This window comes from Erpetoichthys calabaricus, chromosome 5 (assembly GCF_900747795.2).
Source record: "Erpetoichthys calabaricus chromosome 5, fErpCal1.3, whole genome shotgun sequence".
NCBI classification, from domain to species: Eukaryota; Metazoa; Chordata; class Cladistia; order Polypteriformes; family Polypteridae; genus Erpetoichthys; species Erpetoichthys calabaricus.
In genome coordinates, this window is record NC_041398.2 from 1,179,871 (window position 1) to 1,204,417 (window position 24,547).

Here is a 24,547-nt window from a genome sequence, read left to right on the forward strand (position 1 = left end):
ACAACAATAACCATCTTAAATGACCTTACAAGTTCTGAGCTGGAATTACCTTTTACACTTAAACGGCGTGTACAAAGAAATTTTCAAATAAACCTTTACACTGTGCCACACACTTTATTGTTTGATTTCTATTTGCATCATCTACACCGTCACACTATTCTATATCTCATTCATACATCACGCTCTTTGTCATTCCCAACACCAGGGGTTGGCGAGCGAAGCCCACCCCACAGACCCTACAAGCAACGGATGGGACACACACAAAGAGGGGGATTCAAACAAGACACAGGAACACAAAAAGAAAGAAGACGCTCGCGCAACAACAATCCCCACCCCCCCCCCCCCCCCCCCCACACACACACACATCCATAAGAAGTGACACCCAAAGCCACATATTCTAAAGTGAACGTCAACACCTTCACACTAGACAGCATAGGTGTCAGCATAGGTGGATCTCCTTACAATAAAGCACTATTAACCGTTCAACTGCAGAAAAGGAAACATATTAACAGTGACTGCGATCCTCCGGAGTGGCAGCAAATCTGTTAATAAATGGTCGTACATGTCACTCAATATTCAAAATACCGGTCCCAATCACAGAGACATCAGTATCCACTATGAACATTCACAGTAGCAATGCCCGAGACATCCGTCTTGCAAAACTGATAATTATTGATGAATGTACAATGGCATCCAGTCACTTACTCAACACCATTGATAAACTTCTACAAACGTTGATGAATAATAATATTCCCTTTGGAGGAAAAGTTCTTTTATTAGGAGGAGATTTTAGACAATGCTTAGCTATTGTTCCACATGCCATGCGCTCAGCTATTGTTCAGTCCACCTTAAAATACGCAGACAATTGGCATTGCTTTAAAACAATACAGTTGGTACAAAACATGCGATGTCCAGATCCAGAATATAACAGTTGGCTAATACAACTGGGAAATGGTACACTCACAAATACAGATGGACTTCACCCAGATATTATTTCCATTCCACAATCCTTTATCTCAGACGACTTAGTAAAAGAGATATTTGGAACAGCAATCACATTAGACCAAATACCCCTGTTAACACAACGCACTATATTATGTCCAAAAAAAACCAAGTCATTTCATTACTTCCTGGAGAGACACAGATCTTTCTAAGCTCAGACAAAGTTGACTCTGATGACGACAATGAACATATAAATTTCCCCTTAGAATATTTGAACACTATTAACCCTGCCGGATTACCACAACACGACCTTGCCCTTAAAAACGGAACAATAATCATGCTATTAAGAAACCTTAACACAAAACAGGGTTTATGCAATGGCACACGGTTAGTCGTCAACACCATGACACGCAATGTTATTCAATCGACAGTTCTTACAGGATCACATGCTAACAATAGTGTTCTCATTCCTAGAATTGACCTTACAAGTTCTGAGCTAGAATTACCTTTTACATTGAAACGCCGACAGTTCCCCATTAAACCTGCATTTGCCATGACCATCAACAAATCACAAGGACAAACCATGGACAAGGTTGGCATCTACCTCTCTGAACCCGTTTTTGGACATGGACAACTTTATGTTGCCTTCTCACGTGTTCGCCGTTCATCTGACGTTAAAGTTAAAATTATAAATAATCCATGCCAAGGAAGACTCATTCAAGGACAAGACACCATCTTTACTGCTAATGTTGTATACAAAGAAATATTCCAATAAAACATTAATATATGACAAACACTCTATTTGTTATTTCTATGGGCATCATCCAAAGCTGCACACTATTCTATATCTAATTCATACATCTGACTCTTTCTCATGTCCCAACGCCAGGGGTTGGCGAGCGAAGCGAGCAGGGGGCGGAGCCCCCTAGTCTATTACAGATTCTAGGTGGACAAGACTACAAAACAAGGAACGAGGTGCCCCATGTGAATTGTTCATAATGTTTCCTAAAAGTATTTCTAAACTCTTTTTAAAAAGTCCTTTTTTTAAACTTTGGGCAGTGACCATACGTGAGCCCCAACTAGGATTTAAACTTGCGTCAGCACACCTTACAGATACAGCAGGGCCAACTGCTTTTACGCTTTCACATACATAAATTTAATATATGATTGGCTGAATGATTTGTCACGCCCATCTTACTCCAGTCTGCAGCAATATCTATGTGGATCATTTCAGCAGATTAGCGGCTGACCAAATCAGCTGCTGATTGCAATGATCATAGACATATACAGGTAGATGCCATGACCAGCAGCATCGTGCGTCAACGTCGCCGCCATATTGCGAGTGGCACTGCTGTGAAGTGAACCACAGTTATTGATAAAGATGTCTCACGCATGTGCTGCTTGGGATTATACAAACCGCTGTACGCTCCAAACCAGATCCCAGGGATTACATTTCATAGGTAAGGCTGATCAATTGTTTTGGTTATACAGTGGAAGCTCAAGATAAGAACAGCTCTGTATACGAGAAATTCAAGATACGAGGAAAGTATGAGCGAAAAATTCAGATCTAAATACGAGCCAGGCTGTGGGTATGTGTGACACGTTTCCCGATCCGCCTCGAATAAGATCAATAAGATGCTGCAGATGTTCTATCAGACGGTTGTGGTGAGTGCCCTCTTGTATGCAGTGGTGTGCCGGGGAGGCAGCATTAAGAAGAAAGACGCCTCATGCCTGGACAAACTGGTGAGGAAGGCAGGCTCTATTGTTGGCATGGAGCTGGACAGTCTGACATCCGTGGCAGAGTGACGGGCGCTGAGCAGACTCCTCTTAATTATGGAGAATCCACTGCATCCACTAAATAGTGTCATCTCCAGACAGAAGCATGAGGATCTACGCGTTTGTGCGCTTGTGATTTCATTGTTTTTTTTTGCATTTAACGTGAAATTAATTATTCCACGATTCCTCTCCCCACAGTAACCCGTTTCCTCCTCCCCACCTCCCCATCGTCTCCCTCAAGCCAGCAGGACTCTTCATAAAAATTAACTACAGTTATATTATTTACCAGTGTTATTTATTAAAGGTAGACTACAGTTATATTATTTACCAGTGTTATTTGTTAGGAAAATTGATTTTTATGTTAATATTTTTGGGGCGTGGAATGGATTAACTGGATTTCCATTATTTTCAATGGGGAAGTTTGTTCTAGATACGAGAAATTCACTATACGAGCTCAGTGCTGGAACGAATTAAACTCGTATCTCGAGGTTCCACTGTATGTGGCCATTAGAAAATCACGTTTTATAATCTTAGCACTCAAGGTCACCTTACAATAAAATTAAATAACATTAGTAAAATTAAAACAAGAGAATGATAAATCAAAAGGCAATAATTAGCAAACAAACAAAGATAACTGTCAGTAACAGTGCAAAATTCACAATTGGTATGCCAGTTTGAAAAGATAAGTTTTGAGGGAAGTTTTAAAATGTGCTACTGAATCGAGCTGACGAATATGAGAGGGAAAAGAATTCCCGAGTTGAGGAGCACAATGAGAGACGCTCGAGCTCACATAGAACAGAGTCTGATGTGCGGTACAGAAAGTCGAGCTGCAGATGAGGATCTGGGTGAGCGAGAGGAGTGTAAGTCTGGAGGAGATCAGTGAGGTTGTGGAGAGCTTAAAATGTTCAGAGCGGGATTTAGTATTGTATTCTGTAGAAACAGGGAGACGGCGAAGTTGAGAGAGAAGAGGTGTAATATGTTCAGTGGATTTAGAACAGCAGGTTATTATCATGACAGCAGACTTTTGAAGAAATTGTAAGTGATGGATAAGTTTTTGTGGGATGCCAGATAGAATAGCATTACAATAAGCAATACGTGAGGTGACCAGTACTTCAGTAGTGTGTTGCGTAAGAACAGCAACAGCAGCAACAGCAACATTTATTTATATAGCACGTTTTCATACAAATGATGTAGCTCAAAGTGCTTTACAAGATGAAGAAAGGAAAAAAAGAAAGAAAAAAATATAAAAATAAAAGTAGGCAATACTAATTAACAAAGAATAAAGCAAGGTCTGATTTCCAAAAAAACTCCAGAGGGCTGGAGAAAAAACAAAATCTGAAGGGGTAACGAGGCCAGGAGACCACCCAGCCCTCACTAGCCAGTATGAGTGTGGTACATTATGGAATGCCACCAATTAACTGAATGAAAGCATCCCTTAATTACAAAGTACTGGCCATAACTGTTGTAGCTTTCTCATCATTCTCGGTTATGAAATAATGTATCATGTGACAGGAAACACAAAATCTTTATACCCTCTTAGATGAAAATGCAACTGAAAGGTGTGGAAGGCAGGGTTCCACAAAGTAAACACTGCGGTCTCCCTTTATACTGGAGTCGCAATTTGGTTGGTATATGGGCTACCATCAGCACAGGCTTCGTGACAATACACATATAAGGATTATTAAGACACGCAGGCCTTTCCTCCACGCCTAACAGTAACAATTCTAGGAGCCAAATGTCAAATGATCAGCTTTGTAGTTATGTTATGCAATGTGAGAAAATACATTGTGGACAACTGGCACATTAGTTCAGAAGGATGGTGCATCTACTAGAAGATGCAAATAGATAGTAAGGGTAGACTACGAACAGCTACAGATGCACATCTGTTTTGGATGAATACAACTCACATTTGGAAGAGCTTCTCCTACATCTTGGGTCAAAGTCAAGGAGTCTAAATGGAAACTGCTGCAAACAGATGTGGCCAAAAGGACTGCTTAGGCCTGAGGTCAGTGTATTGGTCAAACCCCTCCAGACTGACAGGACTGCTGGGGCAGATGGGATTCGTCTGTAAAGGCTGAAAACACTGGCTGGCTACTGCTGATTGCCGTCTTTACTTGAATTTTCAGTAGAAAGTGAAGATGGTGACTGGCAGAAAATTTCATTAAATTGCATTTATCTATTTGGCTGACGCCTTTATTCAAATCGACTTACAACATCTGAGATACAACTCGTTATATTTCTTTTTTTGTTTTTCCAATTAGAGCACAGGTGCCAATTTATAGGATATAGTCTAGAAATGTTTCAGAGATGGAAGAAGGCAGTCCGAGAAATGTTACTTATATGGGAGGAATTATTTATTATTATTAATATTAATAATAATAATAATAATTATTATTATTGTTAAATAATTTCAATTATTAGTGTATAAATGGATATAAATAATTGCATGTAAACGATTCGCCAAAATCTGTTGTATGTAAACGATACTGTTTTAAACGTTATTGTTTTTTCATCAGAAAACGTCTACCTGTATTAGTTTAAATGGCACTTTTGACACTCGCAATATGGCGGACACGCTGACGTATCCTGTCGACTGGGCAACAGAGTGAATGCGGCGTCTATCTATATATGTCTATGACGCGGACATCAATGACGTCATGACGCTAGCGTGCCTCAAAATCACGTGACGGGCGCATTTCAAACAAGCAGCATAACGGCGCTACGAAAGATCGTCAAGTCAGTGTCCAGCAGTCCATCACTAGTTTGCTCTTATGAGACCCTCGTGCTCAAAGTTCTTCACGGCTATAAGATCAAGCAAAGGTGCGGAAGGTGAGACAAAGTCGAACGTGGCGATCGCGTACGGGTGGGAATGCCAGTAGTGAGGAAGATCGCGACATGATGAGCGGCTTTAACTTTAAGGAGGTGCCTGACGCCGCGTGTATCGCTTTTAAGTGTAATTCTTTAATAATAACTCTTTGCATTTATATAGCGGTTTTCTCACTACTCAAAGCGCTCAGCAATTGCAGATTAAGGGCCATGCTTAACTGCCCAACAGAGCAGAGTCCCTATTGGCGTTTACGGGGTTCCAACTGGCAACCTTCCGATTGTCAGTGCAGATCCCTAGCCACAAAGCCCAGTGTCAGGGTTTGAGCGCTACGTGGAGGAGGCGGCACAGCAAATCGCACCTTCAAGAGTTTATTGTGGATGACGGGGGTCGCGCACTTTTAGTTGGTGCTACGTCAATTTATTTTCCGGAGGCGCGTTAACACGGGATTGCTTCTGCTCTTTTCGCGCTCGTGCACTTTTCCGTGCAGCTTCGCCTTTTGATTTCGCGCATGCTCCGAACTGTGCTGTCCGTCGGGCACGCGCTTGTTCAGCCGCTCGCTCCCGCACGGCCCCGTCGTTCATTTCTGATTTTTCTCGAGCTCTGCGTGTTCTTTGTGTTTTTTTCCTTTTTCCTCTAAAGCCGTCATCGTCAAACTTTGTTAAAGTGGCGGCGAACGATGTAACTTTACAGGGCGCGTTCAGGTTTCATTTCCATCAGTCTGTTTCATACTGAGACCTATAAAAATAATTTTAATGATTTATTTTGGGGTTTTCTTATGAGTGAAGATGCTCGTGCGGTTTCACTGTAACAGGGAGACTTTAATTTGTTTAATGGGAAATAGAAACTACAAACATTACACAAGCTAGTGCTGCCGGAGGGATACAGTAAAATCTACAGCTGACATGGCATTTCAGTTTATTTTATTTTTATTTTCTTTGCAATATTTGTAGTACTAGGGTGTTGTACCGTGTTACCCATTATGAATGTAGAGAAAAGCCAAGCAAAATGACACCTTTTATTGGCTAACTAAAAAGATTACAATATGCAAGCTTTCGAGGCAACTCAGGCCCCTTCTTCAGGCTCGAAAGCTTGCATATTGTAATCTTTTTAGTTTGTAATACTTGAAATGGTACTGATTTTTTTAATGTCTTTTATCCTTTCCAACTACTTTCAGTATTTCTATGTACTTTTATTCTTTAGCTTACTAGAGATGGCCATGTTAAATGAAGAACAGGACTCAAGCCAGGGTAGTGGTGAGCCCATCAGGGCTGTTTGCCTCCAACCAGATGAAGCCATAAAAATGTGAAAGCTGCAGAGCCGCGACTTGACTATTATGGGCTGGAGCTCAACTGTCTGTCCTCATTGTTTAAAGTGGCAGTGCCACCTCAGAGACCTTGGTGAGCAGATTCTGATGCCCATGTTGGTGAATCCCTGTTGAGCCCACTCCTATCTTGCCCTTCAGACCCTCGTGCCACTAGGTGGTCTTTAGGTACGATTCCTGCTGAACTCTCTTTTTAAAGGGCATATCCATCTTGTGGTTTTCCACCTCCTCAGATGCTCCATTTCTTTTTCCAGCTGCTTATCTCTTCCTGCTTTGCTGACTCAGCTGATATCTCTGTGATTTCCACACACAAGTCCCATAGCTGCAGTTCATTAGTTTCTGGTTCACCTTGCAGATTATCCACACTTGATGTGTCAACAGACCCTTCTGTGTCAGCAATGCTGTCAGGATCAGTAAACTCTAAATTATACCAAGTTCTGCTTTGCCAGCCCAATCTAATACTTTATCTGTAGGCCACCATCTCCGTCCACATATCTCACAGTTTGCCCCTTTTTAGACAAACATAATGACTCCGTCTTAACCCGTGAGTTTGCTCAATTTCAACATCAACATATTCTACTGGGACTGAAGAGTTTAGAGTCGCCTTCTCATCTCCAGTGTCTTCATTATCTGATGTAGTGTTAGATAAATCTCTCTCTTCATCTCTCTCACTGCTGGTGTTATGTCGATTGTCACCTTTACCATTGACTTTACGTAGTCTGGAATGGTGGGCCCTTCCAAGAGCACCTCCACGTCTGACACATTTCACAACTCCATCCTCTCCCATGACATCTGCAGGTCCCTTCCATTCTTCATGGTCCACTCTTTTGTCGTCCACTTTGTCTCAGATTTATCATTTTCAGAATTCACCTGTCTCTGGAGTGCTCTCTGTATTCAGTCTGAACACTCGGCTTCAGTAAATGCTCTTCTTGGAGTGTGCAGCACTGGAATATGTGCTCCACTGACACACTCCTAGTGGTGCCTTCTAGGGCGGGTGGTCTGTCCACGAGAACACGAGGAAGATTTGGATTTCAGCCAAACACCGGCTGATATGAGCTGTACCCATAAATATTGTGTATAGTATTCTTTACCATTAGTGCCCTGTGGCGCTAATCTGGCACTAACAGTCACATCCAGTATTCTTTATCACTTTCTGTATAATTTCTGAGTGTCTGATTGTGTCTCTCAGGTAGTCCATTACCCCAGGGACTGTATGCAGTGGTGGTCTTTGTTTCAATGTTAAAATTCTCTGCCATCTCTCTGATTCCCCACCATTATCACTAAGTAGTTTCTGAGCAGCTCCATGTACTCTTATCTGAGAACGAATGAATGAATTGTGTCACAATTTCTGATGGTCTCTTTGTCTTTACAACACTTCCTGCAGTGAAACGTGTGAATGTGTCAATGATGTGAAGACCCTGTACTCCTGTTTGACGTTCATGTCAGTCTATAGCCGCGGTTTCATTGTATTCATAGGCTAGCGACAAACCAACAGCTGCTCTGAGTTTGGGTTTGCTGTATTTCAGGAGAGTCTCACAATTCTCAACAATTTATTTAAGTTAGGAAGCCCACTCTGCCTGTTTGATTCTTGTGCAGTGAATCAGTTTGTGTAATCGGTCCAGTGAATGAGGTCCACATTGGAGGTGAAGGTTTAACAAAGCCTTTTACTTCTCTCCTGCACTCCTGTTTTCTGAGACTCTTAGAATCTCACGTTCACAATGCTCATTGTTTTTATTTCTTTATCTGAGATGTTCACACAGTAATGAGCAGAGCTGGTTAATTCAAGAGTCACTGGCTGATTAAACATCACTGCTTTGTCATTGTCATTATCTAAAAGTGTCCCTGCCCTTTTTAAGGATGTTTTACTGAACCACATTGGCATTTCAGCTGGCACCACTTCTCTTTCTGTGCCACATTGTGTCTCTCCAATCTTTACAGGAATTGGTGGAATGCACAACTTTGCCACATCCAAATATGAAAGCTCTGCTGTTTGAAATGTTTGAGTTCCTCAGCTTTTTGACTTCATTCATGTCAGGCTGACTAATGTCGTTGTCTAAGCATTTCTCTCCATAGACTGTGAGTGTGCCAGTAGAGTCAATTACCGCTAATCCTAAAGATTCGACCAAAATACTAAATGTGTCTGAGTTTGATTCCTTTGTAAATGACGTCATGTTTCATTCTTCACAGTCCTCTATTTTCCAGTCTCCTCTGTTATTATCACCTGTTCATTTATTTTTGTTCAGTCTTTAGCCCAGTGCTCTGACGATAATGCATTGTGATCTCCTACCATATTTGTCTAACAGATTATTGCATGGCAATGGCGACTTCTTCTGGCTGCATTGGGAATGCCACCTGTTGTGTTGTCTCTGACTGGTGAAATACACAGTTTCATGTGTGACAGTAATGCCCATTGTCACCAGACTTGACTTACTACTAAAATTCTCATTAGCGCCAATTTAATTGAAGCAAAAGTAAGTGCCATCCCTGCTGTTAATGCCAGCTGCCTTTGGTTTGTATCTAAACACGCCGTGTCCAGCAGCTTAAAAGCTCACACATCATCAGGACAGCCATGTTATATCTACACATGCAGGTCACTCCATGTCACATCATCACACTTAGGGACCTCATCGTCACAGATTTTAACGAGACTTGGCCTGCTGATTTGGTCATCTGAGTGACCCATGGAACTGAAATTGCACATGTCTTGGATCAACAATAATAAGGAGAGTTAAGATCACAAAGTTTGAACTCTGTGCTGGATTAGGACTTGGACTGGCTATTTCTACCTAAATAGAAATGAACAGAAGTGGTTCTCATGTCGTTTTAAAGCTCTTTTCCATCTCTGTTGTTTTTGAAAATACTATGCTATCCACAAAGTGAAAGAATGATCATGTTATGAGTGATTATAGTGTTAAAATTTGAATAGTAAAAAAAAAAAAACCTATATTTTAAAATTGGGCAATTTTTCAAATAAAGCTACCTTATAATGTCATGAACATCTCCAGAAGATTTAGTTTTGTTAAAGTCTGTGATGGTGAGGTCCGAAAGTGTGATGATTTGACGTTGAATTACCCATCAGGAGTATCTCTACTCCAAATCGATGATCTAATCCACCATAGAAACTGCACTCACCCTTTTAACTCTAAAATCTGAATATCCTCATAGATATGATACTTTATCTCCTTTAAACACAACATCAAGCCTTTCTATCAGAATTTTGGTACCTTCATCTTTGTTCAGGTCTTCTGCTCAAATTGACATCTCAATGCTGTCCCTGTAAGCGACAGTCCAACCCCAAGTGCGTGTTTTTTTATTTCTAAGCTCAGTAACCCGTGTTCATATTAAATCTTCATTATTTCAGCTCTCGTATGCCTTTCTCGTGTCACATGCAGGCAGGATTCTATAATTAGCAGCCATCCTCGACTACGAATGTTAAACATAAATAACAACACAACACCTTTGATGTTAGCCACACACTTTTTAGTCTTCTCTCCCATAAAACACACCCATCACGAGTAACCTCCTACAAACCCACTCTCCTCAAACCCTGAATGTCCTACTCCCAGTCGAGATGCAGTCCTGTAATCCCACAAATAGGAGGACATATATAAGATAAAGAATATAACAACTTAACAGAATGAAGCTCCTGATGTGCAGTTCAAGTCCAGCAAGGATATCCAACAAAGCTCTAAATATGACGGCTTTAATAGACCTGCCATTGCTGTGTCCAAACATGATGGTGCCGTGTAGATAAAGTGTTGTCATATCTACATGGTGGCACTAAAATGTATGCAAATCCCCTTAAATGAAGGTCTGCAGTGCACTTTGATCACATCTGAATTTTTTTATTTGTAATTTTAAACTGTGAGGAAGAGGAGGAAATCATGAAAAATGTGTTTTTGATTCAAACCTCATGGTGGGCATTGTGGCTGTGAAGTGTGCTCATTATTTTTACTGACTTTATGAAGTTAATTCTACATTTTTTTTTTCACAGGGCTTTTCCATTTCACTTGTCCATACACTGAGGTGTCTAATGGCCTCCAGCTCAGGGCTGTCCATGTGAGAAGTGAATCTGAGAGGAGAAGGGCAGACACTTAAAGAGAGAGAAGAGTTTCCCACAGAGCATGGCCTCTGCCAAAGAAGATGGTGTGGAAGAAGGAATGGTGAACATTAAAGTAGAGGACTGTGAGTGGCTCACACCAGAGGATGTGTGTGTGAAGCTGGAGGATCACGAAGAAAGAATTTCAGTTTTTAAAGAGGAGGAGGAGTGCAAGGGGGTGACTGCTGCTATTAAAGCTGAGGATTTGAATGATTTCTCCCTTGGTGTTGAACTTCAAAAGCATGAAACTGAGGATATTTTCAAGCAAGAGGCCTGTGAAGAATCTCCATCCAGTTTACAACCCTGGTCCTCTAATACGGGACAACTGGCTACACAGGAGAATTTTTCAGAGCTGAAATCAGAGTTATCGGAGTCTGAAGAGAAAATCACCGAGGGAAATGGGAGAGAAGGAGAAGAGTCTGTTGGAATAAGTGAGTGATGTGATTAAATATAAAAGAAAGAGAGTGTTTATCAATTCTAATGGTTGGTGCTTTGATGTTTTTAGAAGATTGAAATGAGAGTTGAAAACACGGTTAATTGAACTTGGGTAAGACCACCTGCTCGGGCACATGATAACAAACAATAGGTTACCTAATAAATGATAGTTTAGAAAAACTTGGGTGAATAAGGAAAAATCTAAAGTGTTCAGCATCTGACGTATGTTAGGCCACCAACGCATTAAGTTCAATGAATATATCAAAAGTCATATTTTGTTAAAGATGTGTATATTTTTTAAATTGTGTGGCAGTTAAGGCAGAAATGGCCACAAAAAGAAATAAGAATGAAATCCTCACCCATATGCACTAAATAAGAGTGAATTTCATCAAGCCATTGCACACCTAATATGTTCCTCATCTTTCTAATGGTAATCAGAATCAGAATCAGAATCAGAATCAGCTTTATTGGCCAAGTATATGTACACATACAAGGAATTGGACTCCGGTTTTACCTAGTATTGTCCCTGATGCTGTGAGATTGACTTAAGTGTTCATGAGAGTGATGGCCTGAGGAAAGAAACTGTTCACATGTCTGGTAGTTTTGGCGTACAGTGCTCTGTAGCGCCTACCAGAGGGAAGAAGTTGAAAAAGGTTGTAACCAGGGTGTGATGGGTCTGCAATGATGTTTTCTGCCCGTTTCCTGACTCGAGATCTGTATAAGTCTTGAATGGAGGGCAGATCAACACCAATGATTTTTTCTGCAATCCTGACTGTCCGTTGAAGTCTGTTCCTGTCCTGTTTTGTGGCTGAGCCAAACCAGACTGTGATAGATGAACAGAGAACAGACTGGATTACTGCAGAGTAAAATTGGATGAGCAGCTCCTGAGGCAGGTTGAACTTTCTGAGCTGGCGCAGGAAGTACAACCTCTGCTGGGCCTTTTTAACAATTGTGTTTATGTTTAGTTCCCACTTTAGGTCCTGGGAAATTGTGGATCCCAGAAACCTAAAGTTTTCCACAGCGGACACAATGCTGTTGAGTAGTGTGAGAGGGGGCAGCACTGGGGGGCTCCTCCTGAAGTCCACTGTCATCTCCACAGTTTTAAGCTTGTTCAGCTCCAGGTTGTTTTGACCGCACCAGAGGGCCAGCTGTTCGACCTCTCGTCTGTATACAGACTCATCACTGTCCTTGATGAGGCCAATGACTGTCATATCATCTGCGAACTTCAGGATTTTAACAGACGGGTCTCTTGAGGTGCAGTCATTTGTGTAGAGGGAGAAGAGCAGAGGAGAGAGGACACATCCCTGGGGGGCGCCAGTGCTGACTGTTCGTGTGCTGGATGTGATTTTTCCCAGTCTCACTTGCTGCTTCCTATCTGTCAGGAAGTTTTTGATCCACTGGGAGATGGGAGCTGGTACAGTGAGCCAAGTGAGTTTGGTGTGGAGGACTTCTGGAATGATAGTGTTGAACGCCGAGCTGAAGTCCACAAACAGGATCCTAGCATATGTCCCTGGAGAGTCGAGATGTTGCAGGATGTAGTGCAGTCCCATGTTGATTGCATCATCCACTGACCTGTTTGCTCGGTAAGCAAACTGTAGGGGGTCAAGCAGGGGGTCTGTAATGTCCTTCAGGTAGGTCAACACCAGTCTTTCAAAGGATTTCATGACCACAGACGTCAGGGCGACTGGCCTGTAGTCATTTAACCCTGCAATGGAGGTTTTCTTTGGAACCGGGATAATTGTGGAACGTTTAAGGCAGGAGGGAACTTCACATAGCTCCAGGGATCTGTTGAAGATCTGTGTAAATATGGGGGCCAGCTGATCAGCACAGACTTTAAGACAGGAGGGTGACACACCATCTGGACCTGGTGCCTTCCTGATCTTCTGTCTCCTGAAGAGCTGACTCACGTCCCCTTCACAGATCCTGAGTGCAGGTATGGTGTCAGTGGGGAGGGGCAGGGGCTTGGTAGTGAGTGCTGGGACTGTATTTAGATTGGCGTGGGTGAGAGGTGTGAAAGAGGGATTATCAAACCTGCAGTAGAACAAATTCAGCTCGTTGGCTAGTTGATGGTTCTCTTCAGTATGGGGGGATGGTTTCCTGTAGTTGGTGATGTCTTTCAAACCTCTCCACACTGATGCAGGGTCGTTGGCTGTAAACCTATTTTCCAGCTTTTCAGTGTAGCACCTCTTTGCTACTCTGATCTCCTTTGTCAATGTGTTTCTGGCTTGATTATACAGGATTCTGTCCCCACTTCTGTAGGCCTTCTCCTTAGCCTTACGAAGCTGCCTGAGTTTTGTAGTAAACCAGGGTTTGTTGTTGTTGTATGTGCGAAAAGTTTTCATGGGCACACACATATCCTCACAAAAACTGACGTAGGATGTCACAGTGTCAGTAAGCTCATCCAGGTCTGTCGCTGCAGACTCAAAAACACTCCAATCAGTACAGTCAAAGCAGGCTTGTAGTTCCAGCTTTGCCTCGTTGGTCCATCTCTTCACCGTTTTCACCACAGGCTTTGCAGATCTTAAGTTCTGCCTGTAAGTCGGGAGAAGATGAACCAAACAGTGGTCAGAGAGTCCCAGGGCAGCACGAGGGACAGAGCGATAAGCATCCTTTAATGTAGTGTAGCAGTGGTCCAGTGTGTTTTTGTCCCTGGTAGGACACTTAATATGCTGACTGAATTTTGGCAGTTCTTGCCTGAGGTTTGCTCTGTTAAAATCACCAAGAACAATGAGCAGGGAGTCCGGGTGTTTGTGCTCCATGTTAGTTATCTGGTCAGCCAGGTGTTGTAATGCTTCACTAACACAGGCCTGAGGTGGGATGTAAACACCAACCAGAATAAACGAGGAAAACTCCCGCGGTGAATAGAACGGTTTACAGTCAATGAAAAAAGACTCTAAGTGAGGGCTGCATGTTTTGATTAGTACTGTGACATCTGTACACCAACCTTCGTTTATGTAGAAACAGATTCCGCCTCCTTTCGTTTTCCCCGAGAGCTCCATGACGCGGTCCGCACGGAGAAGTTGGAAGCTCGGCAGGTATAATGCGCTATCGGGGATGTGCTCACCAAGCCAGGTTTCAGTGAAGCACAGGACAGCAGATCTGGAAAAGTCCGTGTTTATTCTGTTTAACAGAAGCAGTTCGTCCATCTTGTTGGCCAAAGAGCGGACGTTCGCCAGGTGAATTGAAGGGAGCGCAGTTCGAAATCCCCGGTGGCGCAGTTTAACAAGCGCTCCGGCTCGCTTCCCTCGTCGGCGTCTCCTTCTAATTCCGTAAAGGGCAGCTGCTCCTCCGACTAAAAGTTCTGTAAAGTATTCCGTCTGAGTGAAAGACGGTGAAAAAATTTCACCAGCGAATTGACCGATGTGTAAGAGTTCCTCTCTGCTGTATGTGATCAGAGGTGGACAGCTTATCACGGAACAAACAAACAAAAACAGAGAAAGCACCAAGGAACGAGGCACCGAGGCTGCCATCTGCGGCGCCATCTCGCGCACTTCGACGTTAACAGTGACAAGAGCTACCTGTGCGAGCCATGATGACATTCAGTGGGTCTCGGGGTCTTCTCTCAGCATCTTGTGCTGGGGCAGCATGGCCTGGACAAGTTGGCAGTGGTGTGAAATCTTCACTTGGAGATGATCTTGGGCCCTTCTGTCTCCCACAGTCACATTGAGTCAATTTGGAGTCACCACTCCACTTCACATGCATGTTTCTGGGAATGAGGGGAAGAAACAGAATAACCAGAAACGCCATTCAGAACCCCTGTGTAGAACTGTGGGCAGGATTTGACCACAGGCCTCCTGAACAATAAAGCAGCTGTGCTAAACACTGTGCCCCCCTAACACAAGGAGATCTATTTGTATGTTTATTTTTACTCCAGATTAGGTTCTAGAGGATGTAAATATCATCACATACATTACAATTAAGAAGAGAAAAACAAAATTCAGACACATTATTGGGTATGAAAGCTCTGATCGGAGTTTTTAGAGCTGATAATGATCACTCATTCCATTCCATTAGGATCTGCTGATATCAATAATAATACTGTGTTTTTTTCTTTTTCTTTTTTTCAATAAATACATAAATTAATGTATTTTTAGCCATGCATAAACTTCACATTCCATAATGAACTGCTATTACATACAGCATCCACAAAGAACTTTTACCCATAATGCACACATAAAGGAACAAAAACAAGTTGAAATAAACAAAAGGCATGTCTTAATCATACTCCACATTTCTAATAAAATGTTCAATTAGATATTTGTAGCCGTTATCTACAACAAGATGAAAACGAGAGCATCTCTGCATGTTCTGAGGACATTCTGGTCCTCCTGTCATCCACGACGTGTGCTGCCGTACTGATCAGTTCAGTTCAGGTAGGAGCCCAGATCCTCCATGATGTTGTGTGCTGAGACTGCAGTAGGACAGCGAGTGTCCTCCAGAACTGTAAGAGCCATTTAGTTTGATTCATCCTTCTGAGATGAACTTCACTTTGAGGGTCTAGGATATTTGTTACAGCCTGAGCTGATGTGTTTTCGACCAGAAAGAACTCTTTGTAGAGGTGAATATGTTCAGCGAGGTACCTACTGATTCAAAGCAGCTATTCCTGGTGTTTCTTGCCTCGGGAGTCCCTGGCAGGCTTCTTGAAGATGGCAGACTTTACCACATCACTAGTGATGCAGCCTCACTACAGTATTTCTAATGCTGCCAGGTCTCTCCCACCAAACTGATGCCATGACACCCTGTTAGGCGTAACCCTTTTGAAAACGTCCTGGTCTGCTGTCAGACAGTGTGGTGCCTTGTCTGTCAGCTCTGCTCAAATGTCAGGAGGATTCAGCTGGTTGTTGTGAAGGAACTGAAGTGCTGCTGCCTGTGAAAAGGTGGAGAAGTTACAGCCCTCCAGAAAGATAACATCTGCCACAAAGTCCTGCTCTTCAGGACCTGAAATTATAATTATGTGAATTATTACTCATAATAATAAATAATAATTCATTACATTTATATAGCGCTTTTCTCAGTACTCAAAGCGCTATCCACACAGGGAGGAACCGGGAAGCGAACCCACAATCTTCCACAGTCTCCTTACTGCAAAGCAGCAGCACTACCACTGCGCCACCTGATTCTTAAACCTTAAATGTTTATAGAGTAAAAACCTGCATCATTACATCTGGAGCTTAAAAAGTTGTACATCTGTAGCTTCATCTACTGCAAATGCAAAAGCAAGCTAATCTGCAAGACACTAAACCAGAGAATTAAATAGAAATAAAGAAAGAGAGACCTGCTATTAAGGGCTCGTTGCATCTGAAGGGACGCCTGCTGTTCTGCTCGAGTTTGTAGGGCCGAGTTTATAACGGAAGAGTCAAATATGGAGCTTGTGTGCCTCGTCATCACAAGGTGAAACGTTTATTAAATCAGAAACATCGTTATTAATTTATAAAAGAGAACCCATTAACAACCAGTGCCGTTCAATAATAAGTTTTCTATGGGAAAGACTGTTAATACCGGTAAATATCATTTAATTGGTCACATGATTTACAGTAAATACATCCTATACAGTTGGAACTGCATACATAAAATAATCACCATACAGCCAAATATTCACTCGCCTGTCACTATGTTGAGAACGCTGTGCTCTCGGCTATCTATGCTTTCATCAACTACAACATAAGTCTTCTTGCCACGAGTCTTTCGAAGAACGTCCTCCATATGTTGTTCAAAGACACGGCCAATGAGTTTGATGATGACTGCTCTGTTTCTGGCAGCGCGCCTCCCTGTTTACAATGTTTAATAAAGAGAGGACGTATCTTCATCATTTTTTTCGAGCGGTACGTCTGATTCACATGGCCACAAAGTCCTCCACAAACTGCCGTCTTGCGTCTGACGATTTTGTTGTTTTCTCTCTTGTTACCTGAAGGTGAACACCTATTGATCTTAATTTTTCCTTGTTCTTGAGGTGGGTTTCAGATTTGATGCGGTCATTGCGAGTATCTTTTTGTGTCCAGTCTATGTTATGCTGGCAAAACTTACAGAGAAATTATTTTCCAGAGTCATAAAAGTCGCTGGGATATTGTTTTGTCCTCAATCTTGCAGTTAAGTTAGTGTTTCTTAATTTTTTGGACGTAGTTCTGATATCTGATTCTGCTGGCTTTGACATATCTGTCACATGGAGCTAGCTAATTCACAAGCTTTTAATGAGAAAACATACAGACAGAGGTGCGACTGAATTTCTATAAAGAATTACGTTCGCTTGAAAAACAACAAACTATAAAATAGTATCTGAATGATAGAAGTACAGATTGTTCAATCTTTTAATTTATTGGGAAGTTTTGTAACAGTCACCCCTTCAGTCTCTAAATTCTGCACATTTCCATTTTTAGATCTAAAATCCATTTTAATGCGTTAATTCCGTGATTCCTTCCGTGTTTTCTGCATCACAGAAATTATAGGGCCCTACAAACTTTTCTGACTACACCTTTGGCATCTGCCATTGTCTTGATGACTTGGCCCATTACCCAGGAATTGTGGGGTGCAACATCATCTACAATTAAAACAACGTCTCCCGATTCAAAATTTCTTCTTGCTGTTATCTATTTTTGACGTTCTTGAAGTATTGGCAGATACTCTTTAGACCATCTTGTCCAAAACAAATCAGCCGTGTATTGAATTTGCTTCCAGTGTCTTTGAGTGTTCTGGTCGTTTGTAGAGAAGAGCCCAGGAGGCATGTCAGGTTGTGTCTTCAGTAACAGCAAGTGATTGGGTGTGAGCGGCTCCAAGTCATTTGGGTCATCTGATGTCTTAGTGAGAGGTCTGTTATTGATAATTGATTCTACTTCACACGTCACTGTTTGGAGACTTTCATCATCGAGTGTTTGTTGGTTTAGTGTTGAGTTTAGAATCTTTCTTATGTTTCTGATTTGTCTCTCACACACTCCACCTTGGTGAGAGGCTGATGGTGGATTGAAAATCTATTTGATTTCTTTCTTCATCATAGGATTGCTGATTTTTTTCTTGGTCAAAATTTTTAATAGCTCCTCATTGCCCTCTTTCTGCTCCAATGAAGTTTGTTCCATTATCTGAGCAGATGATTTTAATTTGTCCTCCTCTGCACGTGAATCGGCGAATGGCCTGGATACAAGAATCAGAGTCTGAGCTGAGTGCAGTCTCTATGTGGGCAGCTCTGGTTGTCAGACAAGTGAAGATTACTCCGTACCTCTTGACCAGACTTCATCCTCTTTTGACTTGAAAGGGACCAAAATAATCAACTCCGACATTGGTGAATGGTAGTTGGTCAGGTACTGGGCGGTCTTCTGGCAAATCTGCCATTTTTTGCTCACCTGTTTTCGCATTGCATCTTCTGCATGTTGTTCACTTTGAAATGATTTTTCTGATAGCTGAGTTTGCTTGAGGTATCCAGTATTTCTGGTGTAACTGTGAGAGTGTATAGTTGTGCCCACAATGTCTGATTTCTTTGTGAATGTGCTGCGATATGAGAGAAGTGATGTGTGAATGTTTGTGAAGAATTGCAGGATGTTCAGCTTCTTCAGGCATTGCAGCTTTGTTGAGTCTTCCTCCAACTCTCAGTTCTCCATCTTGTAAGATCGGGTCAAGTTTGAAGAGCTGGCTTTTCTTTTTAACACAAACCTTTTTCTTTAAAGCCTTTAATTCTTCTGGAAATTCTTGCAGTTGACTGAGGCGGATAAGTTCTGTTTCAGCTTTAGCCAAGTCCTCTGTAGAAATCAGGCTTGGTTTAAAGTCCGTTTATACCTTTTCATGTCCTCTATGATGGGCGTTTGTTGTTCTTCTGAATTATTTTTAGATTGACTGACTTCTAGTTGAAATGTTTTTCTTTCTTTAAGTGCAGCTGTATGTCTTTAAACTTGAGGAGCCAAGCCACTGCCTTCTTGAAGTGATGCCAATCTGAAAAGTAGGTGATTAGTTTGTTGATGGGCTCAGTCGCCTCCTCTACTCTTGTCATGTTGACTACACAAGTTTTAACTTCCGGCTCATCTTCAAAGAGTGAATCGGTCAGTTGATCTGGTCTTTTTGGCCACTCACGTTCACGTTTCATTAAGAAACTTGGACCTTCTGACCATGAGGTGCTTTTGAGAAAGTTTTCTATGCTTAGCCCTCTGGATGCTTGATCAGCTGGGTTAAGGGCAGATGTGACCTCCACTGTGAAGGATGTGAATGATCTCTGATCACGGTGATTCTAGTGGCAACAAAGGTCTTGAATCGAGTGCTTTCATCTGAAATGTATTTTAGTACTGTGCTGCTGTCGGTCCAAAATGTTGATTCTTGTAAGGGCATTTGAAGCTCACCTTTTAGGATTTTGTCAATTTTGACGGCAACAACGGCTGCTGTCAGCTCCAATCTTGGAATTGTAACCTGCTTCAATGGTGCAACTCTTGACTTCTTGACTTGCCCATCAGGAATGAACAATGCTTTTTGCCTTCTTCGTTGGTTAAGACAAGGTAAGTAACAGTGCCATATCCATCTTCACTGGCATCTGCTAAATGGTGCATTTGTGCTGAATTTATGGTTCCAAACCATGCAGGTTTGACGCATCTGTTCACATTGTAGTCTGCTAGTAACTGCAACTCATTTATCCATTTTTTCCATTTCTGAATGTGTTTGACTTCGACTTCTTCATCACACCTACATTTCTCTTTGCTCAAGTCTCTTAGAATAAGCTTTGCTGGCAGTAAGGCGGGTGCTAGAAAGCCAAGTGGATCATAAACTGAGCTAACAGATAGAATACCACACCTTGTCGTGAGCTTGTTTTGTAACTTAATTTGAAATTTGAAACTGTCCGTTTCTATGCATCACTGGACGCCCAGAGAAGGAGACTGTGGCTCAAGTCTAAGTCCTTGTGTTCAAGAGCTCTGTCTTCTTCAGGAATAGACAATAAAACTGCTCTGTTGTTACTCACCCACTTGGTCAAATGAAATCCACCTCTATGGCATAGAGCTTTGGAGGTCCTTTGCCGGCTTTATTGCTTGTTCTTCTGTTGCCACCGACTTTAAGCAGTCATCTACATAGAAGTTATTGAGTATGGTGTTGACATCTTCTTCAGGAAATGTATCTCTGGCATCTTCAGCTTAAGCATAAGAAGCACAACTGGGTGAAGAAGTAGCACCAAAAAGATGTACTGTCATTTTGAATTCTTCCACGTCTTTGCTTAGGTTACCTTCAGACCACCATAAAAAGCTTAAGAGATCAGTGTCTCTATCTGGGACTTCAACATAGTAGAACATTAACTTAATGTCTGCCATTAGTGCTACTGGCTCATTTCTAAATCGTGTAAGGACGCCAATGAGCGTGTTAGGTCAGAACCTTTCAATAATTGTTCATTAAGTGAAGTCCCCTGGTAGACGGCTGTGCGACCAAAGACCACTCAAATCTTATTTTTCTATGGATGATACACACCATGATGTGTGATGTACCACACCCTGCCTTCATTGCAATGCAGGCTTTCTTTGGGTACTTTAACCCTTGTCAATAATGTCTTTCATGAAGGCTTTATAGTCTTCATGGACACCTGAATTTTTGCTCCATTTTCTCTTAAGCCCAATAGCACGCTGCTCAGTGATTGTTTGCCATTTTAAGTGTTTCATCATTCAAAGGCAAATTTAAGCAATAGTGGCCACCGACCAGTCTCGTAGATTCTGAGGCTATGCGCATGAACTTGATGTCCTCCTGTGACATTTCAGAGCTGCACACTGTAAAATCTGTGTTATACTGTTACAGCAGCATATCTTCAATTTCTATTATTGACATTTGATTGATTGAATGTTTGGGCAGCTTACCACTTTGATTTGTGAGGTCATCTATCTCTTTGTATGGCCCACTGACCACCCATCCAAGTGCAGTCTTCACACCATAAGGTCCACCTTCTTGGGTAGGTATGATTCGCGATTGCTTGAAGATTTCTGGGTTGTTGATTCTTATTAAAAGATCAACTTCAGACTCAATACAATAATAATAATAATAATTCATTACATTTATATAGCGCTTTTCTCAGTACTCAAAGCGCTATCCACACAGGGAGGAACTGGGAAGCGAACCCACAATCTTCCACAGTCTCCTTACTGCAAAGCAGCAGCACTACCACTGCGCCACCTGTGAGGATAAGATAAGCCCACTTCTCGATATCCTCTTAAGATGGAGTGTTTTCTCTGTTCACTGGAATGAAGACCTGTGTATAGACCTTTGGCCAATCAATATATTCATCATCATTGAGACCACAGACTTGCAAATCTGATAAGACAGAGCATTGGGTTAGCATTTTTGGATCATCATCATAGTTACTCAGAGTTTGGAGGAATACTTGTGTTCATCTCCCCTGAAGGTGTAGCTGTCTCTGGAGCTTTTGAGTACAAATTGTTACTGTACTACCACGGTCAATAAAGGCGTATGTTTCTACATACCTCTTGCTCTTAATTGATTTTACCTTAACATGAACCACATACTGTACAGTGCGCACTCTTCACCGGCCCCAGTAATTGCACAAGGACAAACAGAATGCATTAACATCTTAGCCTGTCAATGTATAAAGATAGTTAGATTGTCAATATCTGCCTCTTTGTCTTCTCTTCCTTCAAGTTTAAAGGCTGTATTTCGCCACTTATCTTGTAAGGAGTGTGGGAGCTTTGTGACAACAGTACAGATATGTTGATTGCTGTTGAATTCATCTCGGTTCCTTGCATCCGTACACTTATCAAGAAAGGTTGCATAGTCTCTCAAAGCCGCTCAGTCATTTTGTTTTATTTGAGGCCACTTCAATGCTTTATCCATGTATCCTTCAACTATAAATATTTGGTTGCAATAGTAACTCAAGTTGATTTCTGGCCTTTTCATAGCCGTGACTTGGTGACAATCGTGCACAACCCTTAATCGTTTCCTGAGCAGGACCTCTTGTGTATTGAATCAAGTAATCTCGTTTATCTTGAGGGTCTTCTAGCACTTCACCTACAGCATAATCAAAGGCTGTGATAAAGTCTGCGTAAGCCAAGTGGTCGCCTGTGAATAAAGGGACTTGTCTATGTGGTACTTCACCATGTGGCGCAGGACGAACAGGAACTGGAGCTTCCCTTTTTCTGGGCCATTTCTGTGACTGCCTTCTGACATTCGACTTGATTTTGTATGAGCACCTCCATGAGATTGTGTCTGTAAATCGGCAAATGGGCCCCTGTATTTGTTATAGATTGTTCTTGTCTGTCGCACTCAAGTTCATTCAGCCTTTGTAGGATGCAATCGAGTGTCGATTGTTCAATTACAACTGTTGTTGGGAGTGATGTTGCCGAGGCCCTTTGCTGGGAAGACAAGCCACATTTCTTATCGAGAGCGCACTTTAACTGAGAAGCTTGCAGGACTCTAGTTTCTGTTCAATCTCATTCTCGAAATTGCATCTCTCTGAATTGATTAACTAACTGCTCGTCAGATGAGTGTGCTAAAAGGCTCTTTGTATCTTTCAGCCATGTTGCTGTAGTGACAATAAATTGCTTTCATTTCTTAATTTTCTGTGAATGTTGTTTTCTGTTTGTTAATTACGGTTTCTTTACTTAGCATAGATGTTACTCTTTTATTCAGCTCGTCAGCTTGACTGTGCATCTCTACAAGAGATTTCAAACAGCTGCGCTACTTCACTGTGGTTTTCCGGAATGTTATTAAGGCATTTGATTTCATTCTTAAGCTTATAGTACTTGGGTGTTGTACCGTGCTAGCCATTATGAATGTAGTGAGATTTTCTTTAAGTGATCTGTAAGATCCACAAGCACATTCTCTGGCTTTGAGTCTGTACTCTGATTATTCCTAGTAACTTCACTTGAACTAAGCTTGGACATCGCCATGTTCACAGTAAGTGTGAGTCTCTTTTGACAGCGTGTTTCCAGACAAACTGCTTTGTCACAATTGGGACACTTCAGCAAAACAGGTTACTTCTTTACAGCGAGACTTCCATGACTCTGGCAAACGCACAAGCGATCATCCACAATGTCTTTCATAAAATTACAGTCTCTTAAACATTCTCAAGTTCAGGTACAGCAACCTTGGTTTCATTTATGACCATGCAGAGACAGAAGATAAGAGCACAGTACCTCACAGTAGCTCACTTCTTTATCTTTCGTTGGCGAGTTCAGGAGCACAAGCGTCTTCTGTTTGACACCCACTGCACTCCCAGCCTACCTGGAAAGGGGTCTCTCTTTGAGCTGCCTTTCCCGAGGTTTCTTCCATTTTTCTCTACAAGGTTTTTTTTTTTTTGGAAGTTTTTCCTTGTCTTCTTAGAGAGTCAAGGCTGGGGGGCTGTCAACAGCCAGGGCCTGTTAAAGAACATTGCGGCACTTCTTGTGTGATTTTGGGCTATACAATAATAAATTGTATTGTATTCTGTTCTCAGATGGTAGTTTCCAGTTCAAGTTCAACCCCTCTGGTGGCAAGTTTTCTGACAAAAAAGTTTAGTTGTGTTTTTCCCAAATTTCCCAATGTTCGGCAGCTCTAACATACATAAAGGGATTCAGAAAAAGCCTGACGCGCCAAAATGATTCCACATACAAAATATCTTCGTTTTTAAAAGCTTTAGTAAAAAAATCAAACTAAAACAGTTCACACAAAAAAGAGAAAATTGATATAGCAAAAAAAAAAGAAAATTTCTTCTTAAAAGTTTGGTTCAAAGCTTATAAATCTTGTTTAATTTCTAATCTTTACAAAATCACTTCTAAACATTTCTGAACCATTTAAAAACGGTCAGAAAACTGTATGCTTGTCCCATTTGTATGTTGAATATGGGTTTTTAAGTCCCTGAGCACTGGGACCAGTTCTAAACAACAACTGACTTAGTTAACAAACTGTATCTTAGTTATAGCAAGAAAGTTCTAATCTCATACTAACTTAGAAGGGGGAAAAACTATACCATTGTCTATGAGTATGAAAGGAATTAATATTAGTATGAGTTTAACTTGAAACTTAAAGCATTACTTTCTATGATTGGCTCTTAAATAACCAATTGTGTCTCAAATGTTGTAAGTTGCCTTGGATAAAGATGTCAGGAAAAAAAAATATTTAAAATGTTTGATGTTATTTCAGATTTTCAGAAGAATGGCTGCTCCTCTCCATCTTCATTTGGTCAGCCCTTCCCTCAATCCAATGAGAAAGG

At 41.6% G+C, this 24,547-nt stretch overlaps 2 protein-coding genes and 1 long non-coding RNA gene across 3 annotated transcripts in view; 1 reads left to right on the forward strand and 2 right to left on the reverse strand.

Moving 5' to 3' along the window:
• The window catches only part of LOC114651545 (gastrula zinc finger protein XlCGF57.1-like), a 458,276-nt gene that overhangs the window by 430,193 nt on the left and 3,536 nt on the right, over positions 1-24,547 (forward strand). The gene's annotated exons all lie outside the window — the stretch shown is intronic.
• LOC127527841 (tripartite motif-containing protein 16-like) overlaps positions 1-24,547 on the reverse strand; it is a 514,766-nt gene that overhangs the window by 95,914 nt on the left and 394,305 nt on the right. The window lies entirely within an intron of this gene.
• LOC127527873 (uncharacterized) overlaps positions 1-24,547 on the reverse strand; it is a 158,698-nt gene that overhangs the window by 29,843 nt on the left and 104,308 nt on the right. The window lies entirely within an intron of this gene.